Source organism: Athene cunicularia (genome assembly GCF_003259725.1).
Source record: "Athene cunicularia isolate RWA chromosome 2 unlocalized genomic scaffold, athCun1 chr2_part1, whole genome shotgun sequence".
Taxonomy (NCBI): domain Eukaryota; kingdom Metazoa; phylum Chordata; class Aves; order Strigiformes; family Strigidae; genus Athene; species Athene cunicularia.
Window position 1 is genome coordinate 143,878,783 of NW_020799095.1, and position 27,952 is coordinate 143,906,734.

Below are 27,952 nucleotides of genomic sequence, written 5' to 3' on the forward strand. Positions count from 1 at the left end.
GGGGCACAGGGAGACCACTGTATGCAGAGAAGGGAAGGAAGGTCAGGTCAGGGTTCCCTGGAAGACAGAAATAGTTGGCTGGCTGCTGCAGAGCATGGCAGGTAGCTGAGTGTCAGATGTTTGGCGGCTCCCTTACTGAATTCTAGGGCTTCAATCATCAATATCTTATAAAAATTGTTTTTCCACTATTCAGATACCTAGATAGAAAATGGTTTTGTATCGGAAAGTAAGTATTCAGGCTACTTAAAAGCTGTTTAAAGTTGCCTCTGATGTCAGTTCTTTTACCTAAACCAACTTTGATACAATAAACTGTTCTAGATGAAACTGAAGGTTGTTCTGTTTTCTTTTCTTTTTTGAGATCACACATTATCAATAAAGTCTCCTTTCTGAAGAAAACTGAATTTAAAACTTGTCGTACGAGACAAATGGAGGCCTGCCAGAGAAAACAGTCTAGTGAAAAAAAAGCTCACATTCCTCAAAACCAGAATTGTATAGTATGGTCAAGGTCAGTGTTCATTTTTCCACTTAGAGGAAATTAAGGGAAAGGCACTGAAGAATCCACAGTCCCTTCAGAAAAGGCAGTCTTAAAGCCTTGTTAATTTGGGAATATTTTAGTGGCACAGCTGCCACTGAGTAACTTATTTGACAGGAACTACAATAAAATAACTAAGCATGCCCATACTAGTCTGGAATAAACCCCAATTTGTATGGGAGGATTCTTATTTTTGTAACAGAACTTGTATTGAAAAGGGGAGAGACTGCTGCACAAATCTGCTCTGATGTACCCTTCAACAAGTAACCGCACTATTCTAATAAGGGCTAAAAGATAGATATGCTTTCCTCTTTCAAAATGATACAAGCTCAACGTGCTTTCTAACTTAAAAAGAGCATTATGCAGAATTAATACAACTACATTGAAACCATCAGAAAAAAAAATATTTTTTTTAGTTCAGGGACATTTACACTCAAATGAAATTTACACTTTGCTTTCTCCTTCCAAGTCTGAAATCTTAAAAGCCTTCTGTAGTGCTGAATCTCCTCCAACAGAGGTCACTACCTTACAATTTTATCTTCCAGAGAAAGGGAAGCATGCTTCATCCGATCTTAGAGAGCCTTACAGTTCTGAGAGCTGGCAATTTTCTTCCAGCCTAAATATTGCATTTAGTCCATGATATTGTGACGTTATCATGGAAACGGTGGCTGATCTTGAAGTCTGTCTTTTTTTTCAAAGCAAGCTGAGAACATTCTATTTTTATCAGGTACATCAAGACACAAAAAAGCATTTAACAAGAGATGTGGTAGATTTACAGACTATTATTTTACAGAAAAGCTTCTTACTCTACAAAAGATGGCATGCCTATTAAAACTGTGTTATACTACCACATACTATGAAAGTTTCATATTTCAAGGATGTCAGCTATCAAGTTCTCATCTCTAAAAAAAACCCCAAACCCAACAGTAACAATAACTTGTGTAAGTCATTATTCTGCCAGCTTTTCATCTCATTGTAAAGAAAAAAAACAAACAAAAAACAAACAAACAACAAAAAAAAACAAGACTTGCAAGTATATCTAACTGTCAGGAGAAAAAACAAAACACGAACTTTCCAATCTCTAGCTTCACTATAGCATCTACTACAATTGATCTGCTAGCTTATGCTTGTTATTTCACTTGTGAAAATGCACTCCTCTTCAAGTCTAGTTTAATTGGGAAATGTGTTTTCTTTCAAAACAGCTGAATTCCCACCTATAAGAATAAGACTTCCATACACTTCAGTAGCCAAGCTGGATGAAGTTACACTGAGGCTCAAACAGCCTTGGTAATACTGCCATCTAATGTACAGGACAAGGAGTACAATCATCTGTAGCTCTCAATACTCAAATTAAATGCTTTCTTTTAGTTTAACTCCCAATTGTTGCACCCGTTCAGTGTCTTGGCTTGCAAGTCCTACACTAACAATATTATGACTAATTATCTAGTTATCAAGCTGATGGATATGAATATTCATTGACATATTCTATCTCAAGGGATTTTGCTGGGATGTCACAGTACTAAACTTAAAACCTTGTGTGTATGAACCTGACACTGACTGTCCATCTGCAAATTTACTTCAGTGACACACCAGTGCTGAACTATCAAGGGAAGTCCTTTGGCCTTCCAAATCATGTAGCTGGAAGGGCAAATTTCTACGTTTCTGGATAGCTTTTTGATTATTTTGTGGAGTTTCCTTTTTCTGAGACACCAGTCAAAGTATATTTGCTGAATATAGAAGGCTAATGAAACACATCATGTTACTAATGGTATAAAAAAAATGACTAGCAGAATGATACTCCCTTCCCATGCCATCCGTTTTCAGAAACAGTAGCAAAACAGACAGCCATTAGGTGGGACAGAGGGCTAAAATTGGTCTCTAATGTGGTTGTTTGCTTCTTTAAAATTTCAAGATTCTACAGCTGTCATATTTCCATTTACTACTTCAGATAGCCTCATGAAGCACAGTATCAACTACTTTTATTGAGTCTGGATAGTTTTTGTTATAAGGCAAGTGTAAAGAAAACCCAACAACCACCAAACAAAAAAACAAAAACCGACCACATTGGTCCAAATTCCTCCAGCTGTCCTAAATCTGATCATCTTTTATCTCATTTTCCATCCCTCCCAACATACCTTTTCTTTTAATCTTAAAATTAAACTAAAGGTGGCCCATAAGCATAAGATATGATAAGCCAATTTATTTTCATCCTCCTGTTGGAAATATGGAGAAGCATTTATTATTCTCCAATGACTTATACACCCCACAATCCGTTAAGATCAGTAGCAAGTATGCAGGATATCAGAGTTAGGATTTCCTGCACCAGTCCCTCTGTGAATTCTAGAAGTCCACACCCATCCCATCTCACAAGAAGTTTGCAGCAGTTCTTGGGGAAAATCAGGTACATATGCAGCACAGAAAGCCATTAAAGAATACTGAATTAATTTAATAATTACATCTGGCTGAGAAAAATACTTGACCTGAGAAAACTCACATACTAGAAGAACCACCAATTATACACTCTCCCGGTTTCCAATCTTCCTTGGGTATCTGCTCACATTTGAAAGTTTGGGTTTTATGGGATATTAAACTTTTTTCAAGTTTTAATCTTATTCAGAAAGCAACATCTAGTTAAGTTTGCCCCCTTCTTTGAAGCTTAACCCAAGTTTCCGACAGTCTCCATATCTTTACTACTGTCAGCTTATTGGTGCTTTCCTACTGAAAGTGTGCTTGGGTAGGGCTTCTGCCAGTCCCTTCAAACCCATTATACTGGTGATTTCAGCTGGTTTACGATGCTGTTAAGCATCTCCCAGGTACATCATCTCAGCACAGATGGAAAAGGTGAAAGCATCAGCAGTCAGACACCTGAACTTGCAGGCTGCTTACATGGACACCACTACCTTGGTTTATAAACATTTTCCCTTCAATACTCAAAAAAACTTTTCTGTGAAGAAAATTCACAGTTTCTTCAAAGAAAACAGAAGTTTCTTCCCACATGCTGTAGCTGTTTGCTGGACAGCCTTCCTCTTTCAGCAGGCAGTACCATTCCCAGCAATGCCCCCTTAGTTTTGCTAGCTTTTCTGGATGACTCACCTTTCTGAGAAGGAGCAGCACTGTTCTAGTAGAGGTGTAAGTGGTGGTGCAAAAGGATGAGCAAAACCAAGTGCACACATGCAGAGGGAAGGAAGATAGTGATTCCTGGAGACTGTACTTGGCTAGGCAGACCCATGGTCTGACTCAGTTTAGTGGCTCTTAACAGCATATCCTTTGCAAATGGACACAATGCTGTGAATCAAAGCTTGCACTAATTCTAATAGCAATCTTGCTAATACACTTGTCCATGACTTCAGAAAGTAAAGGCTACCAAATGAAAAAGGCACTGTTTTATTGTAGATTTGGAAAATACTGCTGTATGCTTGCCCAGTTCCTAGACTCATTTCATAACCCCAGAAAGTCAAGACAGTAGGCTAGGATTGTTGGTCTGACCCAGTACTGCTATAAGCTCTACTAAGAATGACAAAAAAGTCATACACATATCAACGAAATCAGTGAACCTGCAAAACAAGTATTTTGCACAAAAATAAGGGACAATTACTTTAGTAACACATTTATAATGCCATATATTCTTAATTCTTAAATGGAGTATTCAAATAGTTTTAGACACAGCACTTGCAAATGTTTTCTACTGTTGTCAACAAAACTGATGACAAATCAATTTAATCAGCTCCCCAGAATTCAAAAAGCTTTTTGATGATTAATCAGAAACAAAAGAAAAATAAATCCTATCTCACATTTGGTAGCATTACCTTCCCCTTCTGACAGAAGACAGTTAGCTATGCTGATGCAGCACAATAAACATGAAGTATAACACACACACACTCTATGCAGTAGCTTAAATGACAAGGAGCAGGTTATAAAATTAAAAGTTAAAACCTTCATATGAGTACATGCTACCTCTTCATTCTTACAAGCTGGTTCAGAGTACAGGTTTCTAGCATAAGGCATCTGGTTAAGAAAAGAAGTTACACAGTAACTTTACTAAAGGGACTGAGAAAGAAACACCACCAAAATGTTATTTCTTCATTCAAATCTTCCAAGAACTTTAAGCACAATCTTCCAGGGTAAGTTCTTAAATGGGGCCAAACTACTATGGGCACACTAAAAATGCCTTTATCAAAACAATGGGACTTCTTCACATCACCACAGCAAAGAGTTTTCAAAATCATTACCGGGCTGTGTGGCAAGGTACCATGCAAGCAAAAAACCAAACACTTGCAACCTGGTTTAATGTCTTTAACCAGAGAGGTATAAATTAGGTTACGGATCAGAACTTCCTAGTGAACACCACAAATTTCAAAAATCGTGGAAGCAAACGGGGGAAAACTAGTTCTTAAACAGAAAAGTGCCAATACTCAGCACAGACCCATTTTCTGCCCTTTATCTTATTCTAATTTCTGCTTCTTTTAAGCCAGGAGAGTTGTCAAGCAGGTTAAGTTTTAGTCCTTACCTACAGCCAGTGCTGCACTCTGTTCTTGGCCTCCAGGCTGTTTTAAAAGAAAAAGAGATTATGAGAATTCATTCTTTTGCACCAAAAGTCTTAAATATAATGCTACATGACCTTGTAAAAGCAAACACACAAGTGTTCCAGACTATTTTTCCAGATCTGCTTCATAAACATTGTTCTGGACCTATATGCCACACTGTAACTTTTTAAACACATGATAAAAAAAATAGAATGCAGAACTGTGTTTTATCTCTAGGTGTATAAATAAACAGGGAATACAATTATTTGGCAACAAATATGTTTCTAGGGAAAACGGCTGCTAGCGTTAGATAATCCATAAGAACACATATCCCATAATATATCTAATGACTAAAGAGTCAAAGCTGCAGTAAAATACTAGTGGCAATTGCTCCACTTGCATTTCAGTTTGCTTAAAAAAAAAAAAAAAAAAAAAACACAAGATTCTTAATTCAACCACACAAATTAGCTCTTGAAAAAATTCATGGCTTGCATGCTGACCTCCAGAGAAGGCATTTTCAAATCACCACTGAAAACCATTTGCTTAACAAAGAACACCAGTTTTCTTGGACCGCCTCAGTCTGCTATATACATTATTAACCACCATCTTAAGGCTGGTGAAACAATTCTGTTAATAGTACAGTTTAAAGGAGAAAATATGGAGTATTAGAGTATCTCATAAAGCTGTATAGGAAATAATAGTGTAACATTAGCTAGGGCAGGCTCTGATGATCTACACCACCACAGGCAAGAAGCAGAGTGAAGAACCTAGTGAGAATGACTCTTCACAGCCCACAGAACTGAACATAAGCAAAAAGACAACTGTCAGACACTATTACAACCGTAGAAATTTATTTTTCCATTCTTTCCAGTGTATGCATCGCTCTCAAAGAGGCTTCCCCCTTAACCAGGATTTCTTTAAGTTTGAGTAGCATCTGCTTTTTCCTTTACCCATTGGCTTCAACTTCTCATTACTCTCTCAGCAGTAAGCAACAGTTGGTACTTCAGGGCAACAACTACTTCACAGGACAAAAAGACGGTTAACAGCATTATCTCTGTAAGAGCTGCTGCAAATTCCCTAAAACCCACCCACACTCTCACTAGAGATATTTTACATGTTTTTTTTTCCCCCCCTCTCCTCATGACTTCAGACTGCTCAATTTATGGTCTGAGACAAAGCAACAAAAATCAAACACTGACTGGAAAACAATGGTTCCATGCAGGTCAGGGATGAACAAAACTGATACTGTGAACAGAGAAACTGAAACCAAAGTTAGACCCAACATTACTTAAAAAAAATAATTTCCTGAAAAAAAGTGAAAGAAATAAATCAAATGGGACTAAACGTTTACAAACACACACAAAAAAAAAATCTATGTAAAAAGATTATTTTTGGGGGGAGGGATAGTCAAGAGCTCTGGTTAAGACTATTCTAGGTGAGAGTCTGACTTAATTCACTGAGATATAAACAAAAAGGAGAAGTCCAAGTTCATTAGAATGACCAGAGTATAAAAATAAATATGAAACCAACAGAGGAAAATAACCACTACAGCAGTAAGGCTAGGGACTTTATATATATACAAAAAGCTTCCTAACAGTATTAGTTCATTACTAAACAGAAATGTCTAAATTTCCAACTGATAAAATTATTAGATGAAACCTAGAGTTGCTCAGCTATTCACATCTTTCTGGGATGAGTACTGCACTTGCAATCACAAGCACTCACCACCTGAAAGAAAAGTTTGCTTGTTCTGAAGGTTTGATGAATGAAAGTTAATTTAACAACGTCTTCCATGATCCTTGTGATAAAGGTATGAGGAAAGAAGAGGCCTAGTAGACACATTAGGCAAAAGGGAAGCAACATGGAAACCTGAGAATTATACATCAATTGGACCATCATCAGCAACAAGAAAAGAGATGTTCCACAGGAATCCATTAACTGGATTCCTATCTTTTAGTACCCATGAACAAGTCTTCATGCAAAACAGGTAAGACTGAGCACATCTGATGCTATCAACTTGGTTTATACTAGCAAGCTGATAGATATTTGAATTTAGCATGGTGTGACTTCACATCACACAGTATTTTAAATTTAGATGTTAGCACTATGCAATACAATACAGCACTGTCTAAATGGTTAACAAATTGACTTGTAGATCTCTAGCAGTCAGTGGGGAATAATCAGTGAACATCCATTAAAAGTGGCCAGATGTGAAACTAATAGTGTGATGGAAACTAATGGTGTGATGGATTACACAATTCTTGTGTGTCTGGATGCACCTTAATTCAGACACAAGAGTATCTAGATGAACAATTGCCTATTATCAGATTCAGAGTGCATTACTTGGGTTCTCCCAGTTAGTATAGAGGATGATCTGCAAAACATCTGAGCTTCCTTCAGATTGATTCTCAAGGTCTGGATCTGCAGATTAATATACAAAGAATACCAACAGGCACAAGATGAGACATGTATACTATAGAATTTAATAGGTAGTGAAAATCAAAATAATACAGAACCAAGCATTTTTTCAATTGCTTGTGATTGAGGCAGCCAAGTATTTAATGTTTTATTACAGAAGGTGCAGCTCCGGGCAGGAAAACTACCTTTTATTCAATGGGTTAACAGCTCACAGATTTTGTTTAGCCTTTTTTTGGATACTATTTCATGGAGTCAAACAGCAGAAAGATTAATGCATCCCATCCTAGAAATCTCTATTACACACACACACTCCCTCCCTTGACTTGCAGCCTAACTTCACCACAGAATAAAAAAGCCAAAGCATATGCTAACATCTCAGGCCAACTACAACAGGAACTCAAAAAAGAATTGCCACAACAGTTGGAGAACAAACGTGGAAAAATGTCTACAGCCATTAGAGAGGCAGTGAATCATCCAAACTGCAGCTATTTATTTTCAGAAGAAAACAAAACCAAGCATCATTCAGTTTTTCAGAGAAATAGCCTGTAGTTGACACAAGTCAAATGGTACCCAAATATAACAGATCCATTAAGTAAACTTGACATCATTGTGGATAACAAAACGTGAAGAAAAAAAAACAACAAAACACCAGACACCCAAAAACCAAACAAACAAAAAACCCAACCAACACTGGCTAACCACTGAATAAGCCCTATGCTTGGGGCATCCACCTCATACTGAACTGATGCTGCTTAACTCGGCAATACATGAAAACAGATTTCTGAAGAGAAAAGCTAACCATTAACTTCCAGTATAAAACCAATGTCTTCTGCCCAACCCTGACTGAACCAATTAAGAAGCCTCTACACAGAAGCATAGATTTGTTAGCAACTGTCAGTCAAGATTTGCTACAAGAATGGTGATTCTGCAGGCTTTCCAACAGTCAGGTTTTTCTGCCTACTGAGAACTGAAAGCATTGAGTACTGAGAAAGAATCAACAACTTTGCAGTAAGAATCTAAATTACTTCCTGTGTACTTGATTGGTACCTCAGCTTGTCAGGGAACTTCAGAAAGAATTACTTCATAAAGCTCACAGCACTGAATAAAAAAAGTTTGCAGAGGATTCATGTACTCCATGTGAAGTATTAGGCACCCAAGCTTTAGTATCAATAGTTGTCTTCAAAACACAATCCACTGTGTTACTTTCACAGAGAAAATGCTGGAATTTCTTGTTTGAAGTTCAAGTTTGCACTAGGATTTCCCTTGGTAAGCATCACCAACTTGAACTCTGTGCAAACCAGAGGTGGACTATGGCACAGATGTTCTCAGTCCATGAATCTCAAGTGTTCTTTGCAGACTGCTGAACAGAACAGGACCTAGCTCTAAGACTAGTTGCTCTGGCAATTTTTAGACACTCTGCTCTGTTGCTTCAGTTACAGACCAGAAATTAAGTTTGAAGAAACCACTCTAAAAATTGGTTACAATTAGAAGCACACATTAAAACACAAAAAACCAAGCCCAGTCCAAAACAGAACCACAAGTCAAATACATCTCACTCTTGTGGGAATTAAAAAAAAGAATGCTAAGAAATGTTTAGTAGTAAAGCTTGATTTTTACTTTGGTAACAATAACAAATGGCTAAACTATAAAAAAAAAAAAAAATCACAGCTAAGATCATGTTTCAAAGGAAGTTTCAGGGCATCTGCAGATGAACCCATGGTTCAATGCTAAATGGATGCGAACTATAAAGTTAACATCGGTGATTCTAAAAGCAGATTCTGCTCTATCTGTATGGCAATAAAACTTTAGATTGAATCTAGGCAAAGGTAGCCTATCACTACTGCAAAGTGACCTTAGTTCTTTATAAGAAAGCAAATCTACCGGTTGCCTGCTATAAAACCACGTTTTTGACTTCTGACTGTAGAGAGCTTCAGCTCAAATCTTTCTTCTCTATGTATATTTATTTATCCTTCTGAAGCTAAATTGTGTCTTTAAAGTCTATGAGTTATATAAAGCCATTCCCTATCCTATATAATTTCTCAATGCTGTCCTTGTACGATCTCATACTACTTGCTACACTCAAACCTGTGTTTGAGTTTGTAATTTAATGACAGAAAGGGCGATTTGACACAGAAGCTTTCTTAGCAGTTCTTGACCTGTATTAGACAACTGCCAGAAGCACACGTTATGCTTTCTGTCTTTATTCAGAGATTAAAATGCATTCATGCCAATATAACTCATTCTACATTGCTATATTAGCAAGCATTGAGTGACACTTTCAGTTCCACATGCTAAATTAGAGGTGCAACTAATTACTCATCATACTCCATGTGAGGTCCACAAAGTGCTGTTTAAGTTTCTCTAAAGCTTAGTCTGAGGATTTGGCTTCAAAAGGAGTGTAGCAAAGAGCCATGAAGTTTGCTTTGAAGAAAATATGTAAAGGAAGTTTAGATAGTGCACTACAGATTAACAAAAAGGGGACAAGGTTACATACATAAACCCATTTTATCAATAAAAAAAGAGGGAAAACCACAGATATTTCAGAAGCTTGTATGGTTTAAGAGGATATTCAGACATATACAAGATTAATACTCAGCATGAAAATTTATATTGCATCCACTTACAGGTATGTTTTCCACAATAAACCACTACCTTAGCTTAGTGGAAACAGTAAAATGAACTATGATAATCCTGATTTTTGCATCTTGTCAAAGCTTTACACAGAAAAAAAAAGATGCAAGTACAATGTTTGGTTTTTAACCAAATCAGAAATTTAACTTAAGGATTTCCAAATAATCTTTTTCACTTCTCAAAGCAAGTGAGAATATTAAGTGTCAGGTAACCAGAAGACAACAACTTTTAGAAAAACAGAGATAGGGCTACTTTGGGTTGTTTAATTTGTGGTGATTGTTACTTTGGCAGTAGGGTGGGGGGGTGGAACTGTGATATTTTAGTCCAGGCTACAAAACTTCCTGTTTTACTGCAAGAAAAAAAAAACAAAAAAACCAAAACCCCCCCACAAAATTATTAAATTATTAAAGTGCTGTGTCTAATAGTTAATGATTCAAACAACTGAACTTGCTATTTCTGGTAGCATATTATCTCCTGTATTCCTTTTGAACCTTCATAAATCTAAATCCTGAAGTGATTCAGTACTGGGTATATTATATGAGCAGAATGTTGAAGAACTCATTAGTATTCAGGCTTTCACCCCTCAAAAAAGTACTTAAGTAGTCCTAAACTAGGAAGAAATACTTAATACCTTTACAACATTAAATGATATTGCTGTTTGCTATTGCGTGTTTAACTTCCCTATGACTACCTAGCATTGCTATTTTTCTACAGTTGATGCTTCCTTTGATGTTATGCTGTTAACACCCAGTTGTGAAGCGTTCCTGAATACCAATCAAGTGATCAAACAGCTTTTTTTATCTAAAGATACACAAATGATATAATTTCTTAGGAATATGGCAGAGTTTAAGACCATACCCTGTCCCAGAAGTTTGCAGCAATACTCATCCACTTGCGTAGTAAAAACAGTAAGACAAGAAAAGGTCAAAAGGGCTTTCCCATTCAACATTATTAGTAATGTATTATCAGCTCTGAGCAACCATGAGACCCATAGACCTATTCAGTAACACTTAAACAGAGGAGTCCTTATTTCTTATAATCTAGATTTCTACACTCAGGGTAAACCACTTTTCTCAGGACTATGCTAGGTCATATGAACAGAAGGGAACTTCTATCATGAAAGGAAACAAACCAGAGAAGTAACTTACCACCTAAAACATCTTTTTACTGGTCTTAGTGAGTTTTAACCATAAAGTGGTTTCTCAACAGTATCAGAAATGGAAAGCTGAAGCCCAATTTAATTCTGATAGATAAAACTGTAAAATGAATTTAGACTTAAACTGATTATACTACAGCTACAGAAGTATCATAGACAGCATCTCTGGGGCTCAGAGGCAATGGATTTTATTATTACAGATTTCAAAGAACACAGATTAGCTTTTAAAAAGCCTGAAAAGCCCTTTCTCTGGAAACCAACAGCAGTAAGTTTTGCCACATGCTTCTCAGACTTGAGAGCTGAGCAGGTTATAGGGGATACCCAAAACAGTTAAAGCTTTTCAGATCAGCTAAACAGTAACATTCCAGTAACAGAAGTTTGAGATTATTCTAATACAAAGAAAAACATGGGTGATTAGATGCCAGTAAAAATGATAAAAAATACTCAAACCAATTGTATCAATCACTAGCCATCCAGTAAGGAAGAATCTAACCAAGTTATTTTAATCTGTGACCTCATATGTTTATTGGGTAGCATTTAAGACAGAAGCATGCAAAAAAATTATAGAATACAGGGTAACAAATGTAAAAAAACATAACATGGGAATGTCTGGGCCCAGCTCCTAGGGACCACTGTGTTTTCAACAGCTTTGTCCAACAGTCAAGAAAAAAAAACACCAAAAAACAAGAGCCATACACAAGGTCTTAATTCCTGCATTGCAATTTAATGATACTGAGTCTCAACAGCTGCACACTATTTCTGCTTGATAATTTCCAAAGTTAATTCTACCATGAGCTAAAAGGAGACAAACTGCATCAGGGAAAGTTCAGACTGGACATTAGGAAAAGGTTCTTCACTGAGAGTGTGGTCGGTCCCTGGAACAGGCTCCCCAAGAAAGTGGTCATGGCACCAAGCCTGTCAGAGTTGAAGGAGCATGTGGACAATGCTTTTAGTCATATAGTTTAGTTTTAGGTAGTCCTGAAAGGAGCAGGGAGTCAGACTCAATGATCCTGACAGGTCCCTTCCAACTTGAGATATTCTGTGATTCTACATCATAAAACTGCAGTTATGTGGTCAAGCAGTAATTTGAATATTAACCAGATCTGAAGCACTACATGTTAGTAGTTCAAATCACTACAGAGTTAAAAAAACCCAATGAAAGAACACCCACAAAACCTAGAAATGTCCTTTAACAAACAAGAGTCCTTCTGTAACTCAGGAAGTGAAATAAGCAATATCTGACATTAACCTAATAGAACAGACCACATAAAACCTAATATGAAAGTCATCACCTGTCTCAACAAGCACAGCTTTTCAGGTCAAATGTCCTTCTGATGGGAAAAGTTTACATATTTTGCTGGTCTGTTTAAAAGTGACTTTTCAAAAAGTCAAAACAACCCTTAAATTAATGTCTCTGATTTGAAGGCTCATTGGACAAACAGAACTAAACAGTTCATGTTATCCTGAGCAATTATTTACAGGTGGAGAAAACCAGCAGCTTTACCTTCATAAACAAATCGTCATGGCTCAAGTCTCAAGCAGAACACAGCTTACTAAATGAGCCATTAAACCAGATTCAAAACCCATGTTTTAAACTTACACTACTAACTGTTGCAGTAGGACTACTGCATGTAAAAGATATTTTGGAAGATCTCTACACTGATTTTTTCTTGATTACAGTAAAAAACCCTGTCACCAATAATTTGCAAATTAATAACATCTTCATTCAAGGTTTTAAGTAATTTTATGTCCACTGTGGGAGAAAACCACATTACATTGCATCAGCACAGGCAGATTATTTACATTCTTTGCTAATACGTACTATTAGACTTTAAAAAACACAGGATGCACAAAAGCTTTTAACCCCTCAATCTATGCCCATGCTATTGCAGCCAGCCACATTAAACAAGCCCCAAGTAAAACACAGCAAATAAATAGAAAACAGCTCAGTCAGGCCTGAAAATCTGTCAGCTATTCCTCTTTCTTGCCTTAGATACCAGCATTAATACAAAATACATGCATGCTGGTCGAACATCAGTAACATCATCGGAATTTCTATCAAAATATTTTATAGTGAGTGTCAAAACCACAAAAAGTACTTAAACTTCATATACTAAGAACCTTTTTAAACCCATTTTCACATGGACAACAAATCAATTTAAGAAGCTCTGCTGAACTGCAGACAGAATTTATAGGCAAACCTACAGCAATATATTTGGTAGTGTTGCTCTAAAGGAGATTGGTTTTAACTTGTGGCACAAATGGGAAGTAAAAGTGGTTTCAGTTGTCAGGAAGACTTTCATTTTTCTTCATGTATTTACAATATATAACCTCATTGTGATGGATTATTCTTTTACCCACATGACCCTGCTGTTGGTATCTGGTAGGTAACCGTGGTGAAAGCTTTTCATGTTGTTCAGAAACATTTGTAACTTCACCACTTCCTAGATGGCTTACACTGGTTTCTCCAAAAAGAAAAAAAAAAAAAATCCTTCTGAAAGCACAAATTAAAAGTTGCACATTTGTCAACACCCACTTCCTTGTTTAGTAGAGGAAACATTTAGCATTGAGCAAAACAAAAAGAACCTTGCTTTATATTTCTTGCAGCACATCTTACAAACTCCCTAGACAGTCAAGGCCACACATAAGTCAGTAACACATGCAACATGGCCTTTACTCAATACAGTATCTCTCCTGAATGAGGTACTTCACTTCTAACCTTTTGTAGGCACAGGGGTATGGGGACAACTAGAAACAAACTTTCCTGCTCTTTTTAACACATATTAAGGGATTTGCACTAAAAGCCTAAAATCATTACTGAAGAGTTTTTAAAGACTGTCCCCACAAGGAAGCAAAATATTTAAAAATGCTACTCTTAAGAGCTATGTAAGCCACAACAAAGAGTTTTCAAAATTAATAAGTGACAGGTATGCATTTGCTTCCACTTTGCAAACATAATACTGAAGGTGTTTTCATATTTATTAAAATTAGCACAAAATGCAAAACCTGTTAATCCACAAACACTGCAATAGCAGTGCTGGAACAGTGACTTCACAACATGTTAATCAGATTGCCTGAAACATCTCCCCATCATCATTACAGGGGAACAAATCTAAGATTTTTTTTAACTCTTTAAGCATGCAGACAATTTCAAGCTGCATATGAGAGATATAAAGCTATAAAGAATGAATAATTATCAGAGATTATACACAAAAGCAGGAAATAATTATCAAGATCTTTTCTGAATGACAGATACTCTGGAAAAATAAACTGACACAAGTAAATTCATGTAATGAAAAGCTAATACAAGAAAAATAGAGCCAACACTGAAAAGTTTTATGTTCTTCAGTGTCTGTGATAAGGGACAGCTGAAACATCATAACCAAAATAAATATTACTTGGATAAAATAGCCATGCATGTCTTATACCACCATTTAGGCTAGTCTGTGCCACGCCAAGGTCCAGCTGGCTGGATGTTTCTATCTTGGCACCAGTCATGCAAGACTCAGGACACACTCTGTCCCAAGGGATGCCATGTCAGTGTGTCACATTCTCTTTTCAGCATATTCCCAGAGTTGGGGGCTTGAGCTGAGACTTGGGTCAAGTCTAAAATGTGGTAGAGCTCAACAAGATCTCAGCTAATGTCTTCCCAGACCACAGTTAATGCTGAAAATAGTAAAATTGAGATTGCGCATCACTACTCCTGAGCTAAAAAGCACTAGTTGGTCCTAAAGAAAACGTTGCATTAAGACAAATACTTTACTATGGTTGCAGACAAAGAGTTGCCTTCTAGAATTATCTAGTTTTACTCAGCATGGCCATCCTGTTGAACTTCTCAGAGAGATAGGAGAATAATGGGGTGGGAAGGGATGATGAAGCAGAGAAATGGACAGGGAATTAGCCCCTCACTGCTAAACTAATGAACTTCTGAATTTGTTGTATGGGGCAAGCTATTTGCTCAAATTTAGTGACAGACATACGTTATTTATTCACATCATATACAATCAGTATAATCCAAGGATTAACCTCAAAATTACTATCGGATAATTACAATGTGGTTCAAAACCTGTGTTGGTAATACAGTGCTTTGGTATCTCAAATTGTGTCAGACTACATGCCACAGGTCTTCTGTAAACTGAGGAACATACATTTTCAAACCAGGTATTTGGGAAAGTCTCGTACACATTTTAGTTTCAGGAGCTGCTATTTTACAGAGCCAAGCAACAAACAGTTTACTATATAAATCTTCTTTATATTAAAAAAAGACTTAAGTCAAACATTGTTCTCACTGTCATTTCAGAAAGATGCATATTATTGACCACTATAAACCTTCAAAACTTTCCTATCATTATTCTGTTTGGCAGAAATGCAGAGTAACAGAACAAAGTATGTTAATATTCTTTGTGAACCCTGGTTATTAGCAACAGCTACACAACACAACTTCATAAAGTTAACCTCAAATGCTTCTAAAATTTAGGCAAATTAACTAGTATGTGAAGATTAATTAAGAATCTGTAAATATTTGGGTCATAAAAGCTTTATGTTTCCTTACTGGCTAGGATGCTGCTTCCTTCCACATTCATTCTTGGACCCAGCTGCATTGCCCCATTTCGGGCTAAGAACCCTCTCCTGTCATGAGTTAGCCCTGTAGCTCAAACAGTAGCAGTAAATAGAAGGGTAGCACTCAAGCTTTACAGGAGATATATAGTAAAGTATAATCAGAAGTAAACAGAATGCATATTTAGTTTACAGTTTGTGGATGCCTTCCCCAATATCGAAGACTGATACTGCATTTACAATACTAACTCTTTGAGAAGTGACCTGTAAATCTGGTACCTACTACCAACATGCATAGGATATAGCTATGTCAAGACATATCCAGAAATCCTAAATTCTCATGTTTCCTTGTGACTGCCTTGAAATAGTGTAGTGCAACATCTAAACTTATGGGCTGGTAAACTGCTAGTAAATGGCCATGGCTCTTCACTGATCATCCGTTTACCATTCTGAACCTACAGGCAACCAACAGATGATTTTAAATGCCTGTGAATTACAATACATCCTTAGTTTTATTATCATTCATTATTTTCAGTTAAAGTTATGCCTCAAACACCCATAGAATAATTACAAACACATTAATGGCATTTTCCAAACCACCTGGACACTCAGATTAGCATGCTTAGCCATGTTCAACTGCTAAACCGGATTTTCTTAAAGTTTCCTTTTTTCTCTCTCTCCTAGCTCTGAAGCATCAGATTTGAAGTTTCAGTGTTTGCACTATCACACTTCAAATAGTCTTTATATAGTAAGAGGTACAGACACATTGTATTAGTCTGAGTGGCAAAGCCAAATAGACAACTTTTAACACCCCACTACAGAAAAAAGGTTAATCAATTCTCCTACTGTGAGAGTAGGAATTTAATAATTTAGCATTCCCATTTAAATACCCATATTTATCTGCTGCTACTGAGCCTTTTGTCTAGTAAACTACAGTTCATTATAAAAAAACATAACTGCATGAACTACTTCATGCTTTCAGTAATTCAAAATACTTTGTACTCCTTGGCTTAAAACATTAAGGAAAACAAAGAAACATTCTACAAGCAAAGACACCTAAGGAAGTGTTTACCAGTTGGTAGTATCTTCTTGCAGTCTTAACAGAGAACTTTCTTCCTCAGATTATCGATGCAGCAGCTCGTCTTCAGAATCTGAACAAACAGAAGAATCCCATTAAACATAAACAACACACAGTATTTCAACTACATAAACCAGCTCCAGGGGTAAATCAAAGCTAATCCTGCAGTGCCAAGGAATACACATAATTCTTTAGGAATGCAAATAAACCATGTAGATTTAAAAAAAAAACCAACAAAACACTTGTGATTTTATGGAAGTGACCTTACAAGCAAATGGAGAGGCATCCTTAGAAACTCTTCTGTGAGTCAGTAAGGCTATCCATGATCACAGGCATCTCAGCATTACTGAGTTATGTTACACACAGTTACAGCAGAAAAAAAAAAAATAGAGCATTACATCTCTGCACTACTGAGCCAAGTTACACACAGTTGCAGCCGAAAAAAATTAGGTCTCAGTTCAACTTTTATTTAGTGTCATATATATATTGTGCACAGGGAAAAACACTTCATTGCTTCAGTTTTCATCAGTTAAAGTCAAATTCAGCCAATGGTAGTTTTTATCTTTCTGAATTTACTCTAGTATTACTCAGACATCGTGCTTCAAAACTAGATTTCTGGTTCAGAAAATCAGTATCTATATGGTCAGACAGAACAGTATTTCCTACAGAAATGCAGCACTGAGATTTATTGCAAGAATTCAAAGGGTATTTAAGTTCATGTGGAGTAGTTTTATACAGGAAACGGTCTACCTTTTGTAGTACAGTAACTGGATGATAAACTAGCCAAAACTGCCACCTTTCTCTTGTGGTAAATCTTTTTCATTTGTGATTCTGTAGGCTGCTTCTGTTTCAGGGATTATGACTAAGTTAAATACTTGATGTCGTCACTTAACCTGTCTTCAGTAAAACCATTGTTGCTCCTACTTCAGGTATTGTTCCTGGAAGCAGAATCCACCCTATCGATATGCACCATCTCAAGATTTTTTACTACAATTCTCTTTCTGCTTCTACACCAAAGTCAAGCACATTCTGCAATGTATCTGTTTTTAGCATAAACTTGTTTTAGAAATAGAAAAATCCCTGTCATGTCATTGCAGATCCAGCTGAAGAGGCATGAAGTATTCAGCATTAATTTATATTCAGCATTAATTTGTATTTAATCAGCTATCAGCAGCTCCTCTTACATGAGATAATCCTGATTAACAAGCATCTAACAAAAAATATGCTGCTTTGCAGTGAAATTTTTAATCACAGAGGACATAGCATTACTGATGTGTTCCAGCTTGGGAAGGGAGGAGTGGAGGGGAAGAGCTCTGCAGTGTTGAGGCTGGGTAATGGTTTTAGTCACAGTAAAAACTATCATCAAAAGATACCACCCATTCCCTCATTCCCTCTCTGCAAAAGAAAAATTTGTGACCTGAACAGCACAGCTAGAATAGAAGGCGGCAAGCACTCTTGAGTTACTATGAAAAATTTAATTGACAGTTAAAGTCAAGGAATCCTATTCACAGCTACACTGAAGCACATTGTTGCAAGACAATTCAAAAGTAGAAACAAGAGAGCAATGTTAGTCAATGATAACTTTTGCCAATTTGTGTCAAGACAGCATCTAAGATAAAGAGGTGCCTGGCAAATTAATGTTTTGGGCTTTTTCCTGCAAGCGTTGTATGAAGCACTACTTCAGTTTCTTGAGGAAAGGGAAATTTAAAAAACATCCAAGGCATCTTATTCACTTTGTTAAAGCATAGGCCTTGTTCTAACAATTGCTTCACTATCCTATTTCAGTCCTTTTCATTCATGGTCCTCTTGCGAAACAACTGTATGAAGTTAACAATTAAGTTAAAAACTACTGAATGGAAGCCATAAGGCCTTATACAGAAGGTCTTTTACCAAGGCTGCTTGGTAAATCGCTGAGCAAAGCAGCACTGTGACTGTCTACAGCCTGGTAACAGGATTTGAAAGTTCTGCTGGCTGAGTGACCAACCATTTATGCAATTGCAACATGTGCAGTTTCCTTCAACACCGTCAACAAAAACACTTCCTTCTCCCCTGCTACACTACAGTATGAAAAGCTTCCTGTTCAGTACCAGAGAATGGTTTGTTCGGGGTTTTTTTCCAAGCATGATTGATCATTTCATTAAACAGAAAAGTTGCATTACACTTCCACTGGACCAATGCACATAACCATCACATTGCCAAATTCGAATGTTTAAATTTCCTCATAACAACCTGAAGTAGCATGCAGGATTTAGTAGCATACAGGATCTAGGACAAGAGGGAATGGCTCAAGTTGTGCCAGGGAAGGTTTAGACTAGATGTCAGGAAGTATTTCTTTCCAGAAGGGGTTGTTGGGCGTTGGAATGGGCTGCCCAGGGAGGTGGTGGAGTCCCCATCTCTGGATGTGTGTAAGAGTCGGGTCAACATAGCGCTGAGGGATCTGGTGTAGTTGGGAACTGTCAATGTTGGGTTAATGGTTGGACTGGATGATCTTCAAGATCCTTTCCAACCTAGTTGATTCTGTGATTTTGTTTTACTGCAAGCAATATCTAAGCCTACTTGGAGACCCTTCTGCCCCTCCAGTCCCATGCTGCTCTGCACTGCTCCCTCTCCTGGCTGCTCAGCATCTCCCGTGCTGTAGTTCCTCCCTGACAACCCATTCTTGCAGACCAGCTCTCAGTTAAGAAAGGGAAGCAAGTGCCAGCAGCTACAGCTGGATGGGAAAAGTCAACCCGGAAGAACAGCAGTAGGTACAGTGGATTGGAGGAATCATGGAAACATCCACACATAGAGGAACTATGTAATCTGCTAGTGCCGAGCAAAGAATAAAGTCTGGTGCGACAGGGGAACCTGGAGAGGAATCAAAGAGAGGGGTTTTTTGTTTTTTTCTTTTTAAATAATAGATCTCCAAACTGTAACCCACGGTATAAATAACAGCTGAGAAAAACAAAGTTATCTGCCATCATAGTTTTCAGTCAATATTTGTTCAAAAATTAGTTTTCTTTACTTCAGTAGACCTTTGTGAAATAAATTAACACTGTTTCTTTGAAAGGTTAATGAGAATAGCAGGTGAACAACAAAAGAGTAAGCTCATTCTCAGGAGATATCCTTGCTTGCCCTCCACACACTGTGTTGGCAGAGCTTTGTGGGACGAGTTCAAAAGAAGGAAGCAGACAATAAACCTACTTGTTCCTGATAAATTAGGGAGACTTCACATATTCATTTAAGCAACCATCCCTTACTTCATTAGTTTTGTCACTTAAGGGGAAGGTGGAATTAAACTCTGAAGTACAGCACCTGATTAAATCTTGTTCTCCATAAAAAATTCATGCTCAAGAAAACTATTAACCATAAAGATTCAAAGAGCTTTCTGTGAATCGCAGAGTTGGTTTTTCTCTGGTGTACATGTTTCAACAGGCAGACACACAGCCACTGCTTCCCAAGCCTCCAAATTTTGCACTCATTTGAGCTACAAGGAAGAACACTTCTGAGAAATTTATTAATGGCTGCTTTCTCAGGACAGCATGGTAAAGCCAGTAACACAGATGTTAATAGGTTTTACTGAGAGATTCAGCATACTCCAGTTTGCTGAAACGCTGGGACAAAACAGCTACTTAACAGGTACAACAGTTTCTAGGTAGGGGCTTCAAGTTATCTTATATAATTTTCCAACCTTTGCCACCATTAAAGCAAGATTGTCACTCACAGAGGTAAGCCCTGTGTCAGAGCTGGCTGTAAGTCTCCACCAGCAGGTAACAGGGATGACTCAGGGCAGAGATGGAGAGGGAAGCAGAGAAGAAAGTATTTCCTGAAATTCTGCTCAAACCTTCAACTGCCAACTCATTCCAGTTCTTTGCTTTGCTCCAGTCAGACACTCACTTCCAAAGGACACCACTGAGGTGAGCATCTGGGCCGGCCTGAGATGCCATTTCATTTCCTCTGTGACTGGTAACTTACACCACATCTTCAAAAGCCCACAGAAATGTAGATTTCACAACTTAAAATGCAGGTTATTTCAACTCAAAAGCTTTGTCTAAAGTACCCACCTAGCCTGTATACCCAACACTGTTATACAGATATGAACAACATTTAAAATCATGTTACACACATTATCTTTGCCTGTGTTTGACTTTGCTTAGCCCAAAACATAGAAAGCACAGAAGACACAGCAAGCAGAACTTAAGATGACATATCCTCCCCACAGATCACAACAGACTGCTAGTGACAACAACTCATCAACAGAAGAGTACACAAAACAAGTAAAACAAAAAAATCATAAAGATCCATAAACATAACTGTCAGAAGGTTTATGGTAGCTTATAAAGAATTCTGTTGCCAGATATAAGACAGCACACAAATTGAGCAGTCAAATAATCCCCGCAGAGCTTCTGAGAGGCTACTCTTTATTATAAGGCAGCTATAAGAAAAAGAGGCAGAACGCAACACACCCAATGTCCAAACTCTGCAATTCACAGATAGCTTCATGGCAGAGAAAACTTGTTTGAGAATTTTATTCCTCACTGGAACGATACAGACCACTTTTCTCCCCTTACCAACCTATATTGCCAAAATTAATTTTCAGTTGAAAGAGGAAATTCTCCTGGGATTTGACAAATTGGTGGTCAGAGAACAGTTTAAAAAAGCCCCGGTAGTTTACTTCTACAGAGCTGAAAAAGTTCTCATTCCTTTATTTTCAAGATAGTAATGGAACAGTTTAAGATCAAAATAACAATAACTTAATAGTTTGAGCTTCAACTGCGTATCCTACAGTTAATAACAACGATGCTATGACACAAAGTTAAAACTATTTGCCTCCAGAAGATTGCCCAGCTCTGCTTTCACGTACCACCACAGCACTCAAGTGATACCCTGACCATTTTCAACAACAAATTATTAGTTGTTCTAGTGAATGAAGAAAATATCAATTACAGGACTTAAATATGGTTTTTCTTACAGGTTTGATCTGGAAAACATCAAAACATAATCATGTACTAGAAGCTAATTTTGTGTGTAAATGAAGATTGTCCAGTTGATTAAGAGCTGCAAAGACAGAGAAGGAAAAAGACTCACACATAACCTTCCCTTGTCCCCACAGCAAACATTTGGCACAGGTTTAAAGCATTATCAGTCCAACACAATGCATTAAGTGTAATTTATCAAACAGAACACTGACCAGCTTTTCCTCTGTTAATTACTCCAAAGTCACAGAAAGGATTTCCAACAGTGAACACACTCTTCTGTCAGTGCCGTATCTCAGCTTTCAAACACAGGAGCTTATATTTTGAGCTCTGTAGCATTACATGGTTTAGCAACTTCCTTTAAAAATACAGTTTTTCAAAATAACCAAGTATTACAAAAGGACTGAATCTTAGAAGATGACTATGCTCATCAGCTTTTTCTTTTGTCTTTTAATTAATTAATTACAACTAGGAATAGTGTGTTCTCCAGATCCAGGAGAATTTGCTTACACTTCAGAAGTTCTGACTACCATCAGACCACCTTCAAACACTCATTCACCCAGATTCTTGGAGCTCAGGAACCTATGCCTATATTTATTGTAAAAGCAGCAGTAGAAAGAATGTATCTCTTGTGTAAAATAAAACTTAAACCTATTCCATTTAACCACACAATGAGCATATTCCTCTATTTCAAGGACAAATGTAGAACTCCAATGATGTCAATCATTTGAATACTTTAAGACAAACTATGGGTAGTCAACAATATATTTGGCACAGGACTTAAACATAACCAATATTTTCTTCAGTTCCCCTTGAAAATAGAGCTACTCCTTAGAGAGCAACAAGTCCTTAGAGTAACCTAATTCAAGAGATGAGAGGGCAGGACACAGATGACATTCTCTAGATTAGTTAGGAACAATTTTCCATAGCAGGGTGAAAAGGACATACACATACAGTCACATGCAGACTGAAATGGGAGTAATCTTTTCCTACTCCTGGTGAGGGGACGTTCTTGATACAATACAAAAGAGCATGACAATTAAGTTTAAATTAAATAAATAACTTATAAAAAGTTGATCAGAAATGCACAATTCTTGCAAAAGCTCTGGTAATTCTGGCAAGCAGATGTCAGGAGCAAGTTACTGATACTGGTTAAATTTTGACTTGTAAACTTTTAGCCACATAGAGAAACATGCACATCTTGGAAGATTTCTTCATTCTTAAGTACAGATGCCACATTACCTTTTGAACCTAGATCTCTGTTAGTGTTTGCTCCTTGGATACACAACACCTGACAAAGGGATTGAATTACATCGTAGAAACCAGGAATTAACTCATAGAGAGAGCATTGGACCAGTCCTAGTTTTTCTACACTCTAGAGGCACAACAGGAGGTCTGTTTGTGATCAGAAGCAGCAGGACCACTATCAAAGAGCCTACTTGAACAGTTAAAGGTATGAGCAACCTTTACAGACTCTTCAATAAGTTAAGGCTTGTAACAAGAGGATAGAAGTTGCTTATCCCCTAACTCAAAGAGCAGTTTAAGGTTCCCATTGAACAAATATCTACTGTAAGCAATGACTAAACCCCAGGATCTCCCCATCCCATAAAAACTCCTTCTCACCAGGTTCTGCTGTGTTTAGTCTTTCCTGGATCTACCCCTTAAACGCCTATTTCTCATTGTTCCTACATCAGCTGAGCAAGGCACCAGCCTGACTCACAAGTATATGCTGAATTCAAGACTCCTCAAAGATTAGAGTTAGGTTCGCCTCATGCTACCATCACAGGTTATTATACAGAAGAGCGTGCCATTTCCAAACTCTAAAGGGGGGTGGAGTGTGAGGAGAGATGCTATGAAGTTCTGGATCTGTGTAGTTGGTCAATACATCCCTTTTTTTTTTTTTTTCCTCTGTTTCCTAATCAGCTGGATTTAGCCAAGCTTGTTATCAAGTCCACAGAGAGGTAGACATTACTTCCAGCTCTTAGAGAAAGTTCAGTATGGTAAACATGGCTATCTGATGTGTAAATAGTTTAAGCTCTTAGCTTAAACAGTCTGAATGATCATTTTAGGATTCAATAGTTACTTAAAAAAAAAAGATACCGCAGAGCTCATTGAGACCTTGAGTAGGAAGTCTCACCCTCAGAAGGTTGTCTGCAGACTATCTCAGCTTTTACATCCGCTTCTCACCGAGAGATATTAAAGGCAACTGGACTCCTATTTCTGCACAGGAAATCTGATGATCTTTAAGCCATTCTTACACTCCCACATCCTCCCATTTAGGTTGGTATTAAGAGAGCACAAGATCTTTGTTCAAAGTGTACTTGCAGATGCCATCATCTCCAGAGGCATTTTTCCTACATTTAATGTGTATGTTACAACCTCAGTCAAAATCAGAGTGCAACAATTTTTCTATATTACCCTGTATTTGAAGTAACAAAGGAAGCATTTAAGAACAAGTCTTACATTTTTCTGCTGAAGTGAAATAACAAACACCAACATTCAAATAGTCACATACAAGTTCTAGAGACTGCAACAAGGGAGTCAGTTCATCCTTTTCAAATCAAACTTTACCCTGGAACACCAGCTCAAGTAGAAAAGGACTTATTTAGAGACTGGTTGTACTGCAAAGATTTTTTTGCTACTGTAAGACTAGAAAGACTTACCTGAAGACTAACAGGTTCCGAAGTACAGTTTTTCATGAAGAAATGAAGCTAAATACACACATGAAACAAAGGCACTGTATTATATAATATTCACACTGTAGAGTCATGCCCAATATAATTCAAGTATACACAAAGTTGCTGTATATAGGTAAAATTTTAACAAGAGACATGTACATAGCAGCTTCCCTTCATGCACTTACCATTACGTTTACAAGCAGATGCAAGTACATGCAACAAGAGTATCATCAGTATAAGCACTGCACATACCCACAGGCATTGAGACACAATCCTAGGACCACGAGTTTCAAGAGTAATAGAGTAACAGGATAAGTGGTACTAATAAGTGTAACCAGACTTGAAATTAAGGTGCCTGGCTTCTCCATCGGTGAAGTACTTTCAAACCATATGACAAGAGTTGCTCTACAGGTGGAGCGTGCTTTAGGCTGCTCCTTCATGAGAAACCCACAGGGCCCTTCCTGCACCGTGGAACCAGAACACAGGCAGTTGTCACGTATGAGGCTTATGTTCAACAAAATGAAAGACAGGCTCCTGAGCTCTTCAGAAACACGGTACCTGGAAAAACGTTACATGAATTGTGTAACAGAAGCCCAGAAGCAAGCTCCAGCTTGGCAAGAGGTATAAACGAAAGTGCGTGCACGTGTGTTGTAGATGCACGCCTTCTAGGAAGAAACTGGATCTATCACGTGGTGCCACAGTACTCATCTGTTCAAGGACCATGATTCAGTGCCTACAGAGCTGTAAAGAACTATGATTCAGTGCCTACAGGGCGTGTTGGATTTAGTACAGATGCACAGATTAATTGCACACCACGTACATGTCTGGCTGCTGACAGGAAAAGGCTACACACAGACACACACACACACAAGAGCACTCAGAGAAGTCAAATCATCTGCTATAACAGGATTGATTAAAACCTTCTTGGCCTCAGATTCACTCAGTGCAACTACAGAAGCCTTCTGTATCATTTCTGTTGTAAGTAGTCTCAGAATAAGTGAGGCTAGTTAGCTCGCACAATAAAGAAGGTTTAGTTCAAGGCTCGTCATGCCTAGCATGGGCTATAACAAACATTACCTACTATGGAATTATCTGCATTGCCATTCAGGAACTCATGCAATTTATCAGGGACATCTCATGCGGCAAAGACACTGCCAAAGAGCTGGATGATTTATGGGCATTCTTACAGTGGAACCTCCCATAGTAGGAACCTTCCAACAGAGCAGACATTTGCCAGCAATCTCAGAATATTGGAATACAACAAAAACAAGACAGGGGAAGTGAGAAGACTAGCATAACGATAAATCTCGTTAATAAAATATGCTTGTCACTGTGGCTAAACTAGAAGATTACTTTTGCCTTATGGTACTGTCGTGCATATAACAGCATACGAAACCAGGCAAGCCAACTCCATAAAGAGCAGAGCAAAACCCCTTTGGCTGATCAAGAGGCTTTCAGTAGGTTTGTTTTTTTTTTTTTTTTTGTCTTTCAATAAAAATTAATCTGGATTTCAAGGATTTAATAACAATTACAAATATTAACTTATTTAACATCTTATCACCAAAATCTAGAAATGGATGTTGGCCCTCTGGGCCTCCATCTCCCATATTTTTGTGGAACTTGTATTTTTAAACAACTAACAATTATCAGCAAAAATAGTACAAAAACACCACAATGACTGAGATCTACCAGACCTAAAAGAATGAGAAGTTTTCCCTTGGATATACTTTCACTCAATGTATTATTGCAAAGAAACTAAAGGAATTTCACAGGGAATTACTAATCTTGCTTCTATCTTATAAATATGTTTTATTAGGAGTTACTCAACTACAGAAACTCAGTGTAACACTGCAGTAATTAAAGGTGCATTTGATCTCTGTTTTTAACTACAGACTTCCTATTTCTTTCAGGTAATTAACACTGCTGTACCTCAGTTTCTCACCTGTCATGAGGCAAAGCATACAACACTAAGCATAGTAGGACTTCAGCCAGGTATGTAGTCCTCAAATTCTGCTTCATCAAGTTAGTAAGGGTAGCATTGGATGAATCTTGAATGGGATAAGCATAGAAGAGGCTGTTTAGTGACCCTCTAAGGCAGTCAGTGAGGATACAGATATCGCATTCCTATCTGTCAAAGTTATTTATGTTAAACTCTCATGCATCAATCTGAAAGATAATGGAAATTATTGTTTTACTGCTGAAAACTTAAGCTTCTTAGGCCTTACAGATAGCAAGAAGTTAACTAATCATTTTACATAATCCAGTCTAATCTTGGACATAACAAACAGTAACTTCACTTCAACTTGTAGATAACAGTTCTGACCACAAAATCTTTTATTAAGATTACTTCGAATAAAAAAAAAAAAATAAAAAAAAATCACACAGGTGTTCCAAACTGCTGATCAAGTCATCCTTTCACAGAGATAACAAATAAACATAATTAAAAAAGATGTACATGTTAAACACAACATGCTTGAAGAAAAAAAAATTTTCAACCAGGTAAACCAACTGCAACACTGGTTATTGTTGGATTATTAGAGAAGTGTCATAAGATATCCTATAGTTAGAATGTACTTGTTAGAAAACATCATTGAACTTACATTAGGACAACTTTCTAAGATGAAAAATTAATTTAAGAGTACAATTTGCATTCTACTAAGTGTACTGAAATAAAATATATAGAAAAAAATTGCTCCCATGGAGAAGCCTTAGATTCAAAGATAAATTTGTGGTCTTGATGATGCAGAGCTAGACTCAAACCATTAACAAATTCTGTCCTGTCTCATATACCAAGAGTCTGAAGAATAAACCACTCCTGGAAAAGTAGAACCAGCTTCTTGGTTTGTTGGTCAGCCAGAGTATTCTCCAAGATCACGAATGACTCAGAACACATACAGTAACAGAGAAGTTATTGAGCCATTCATGAGAATGTGGAAAAACAGTTTTCTCAAGAAACTAGGTAGGGAAATGTGGTGAGTTGACTGTGTCTGGATGCCAGATGCCCACCAAAGCCACTCTATCACTCCCCTCCTCAACAGGATAGGGGAGAAAAAAAATATAATGAAAGGCTCATGGGTTGAGATAAAGACAGGAAAATCACTCACCAATTAGCATCACAGGCAAACCAGACTCAACTTGGAGAAATTAGCTTCAAATCAAATCAGAGTAAGATAACGAGAAATAAAAAACAAATCTTAAAATGCCTTAACCCCACCCCTGCCTTCTTCCCAAGATCAACTTCATTCTCTTATTTCTCTACCTCCTCTCCCCCAGTGGTGGACAGGGAACGGGGGTTGTGGTCAGTTCTTCACCCGTTGTTTCTGCTGCTCATTCCTCCTCGGGGGGAGGACTCTCACACTCTTCTCCTGATCCAGCGTGGGGTCCCTCCCACAGGACTCCAACATGAGTCCTTCCCACAGGCTAC

The 27,952-nt window shown here is 37.5% G+C and overlaps 1 protein-coding gene across 4 annotated transcripts in view; it reads right to left on the bottom strand.

The window, feature by feature from the left end:
• FAM49B (family with sequence similarity 49 member B) overlaps positions 1 to 27,952 on the bottom strand; it is a 61,994-nt gene that overhangs the window by 24,575 nt on the left and 9,467 nt on the right. For 3 of the 4 annotated variants that reach the window (XM_026841845.1, XM_026841848.1, XM_026841846.1), the window contains exons 2-3: positions 16,890 to 16,968; positions 5,040 to 5,076 (exon numbers count right to left, since the gene is read on the bottom strand). The gene's annotated coding sequence lies outside the window, so the exon portion shown is untranslated. The remainder of the gene's footprint in view (positions 1 to 5,039; positions 5,077 to 16,889; positions 16,969 to 27,952) is intronic. The other variant, XM_026841847.1, reaches the window with a different exon arrangement.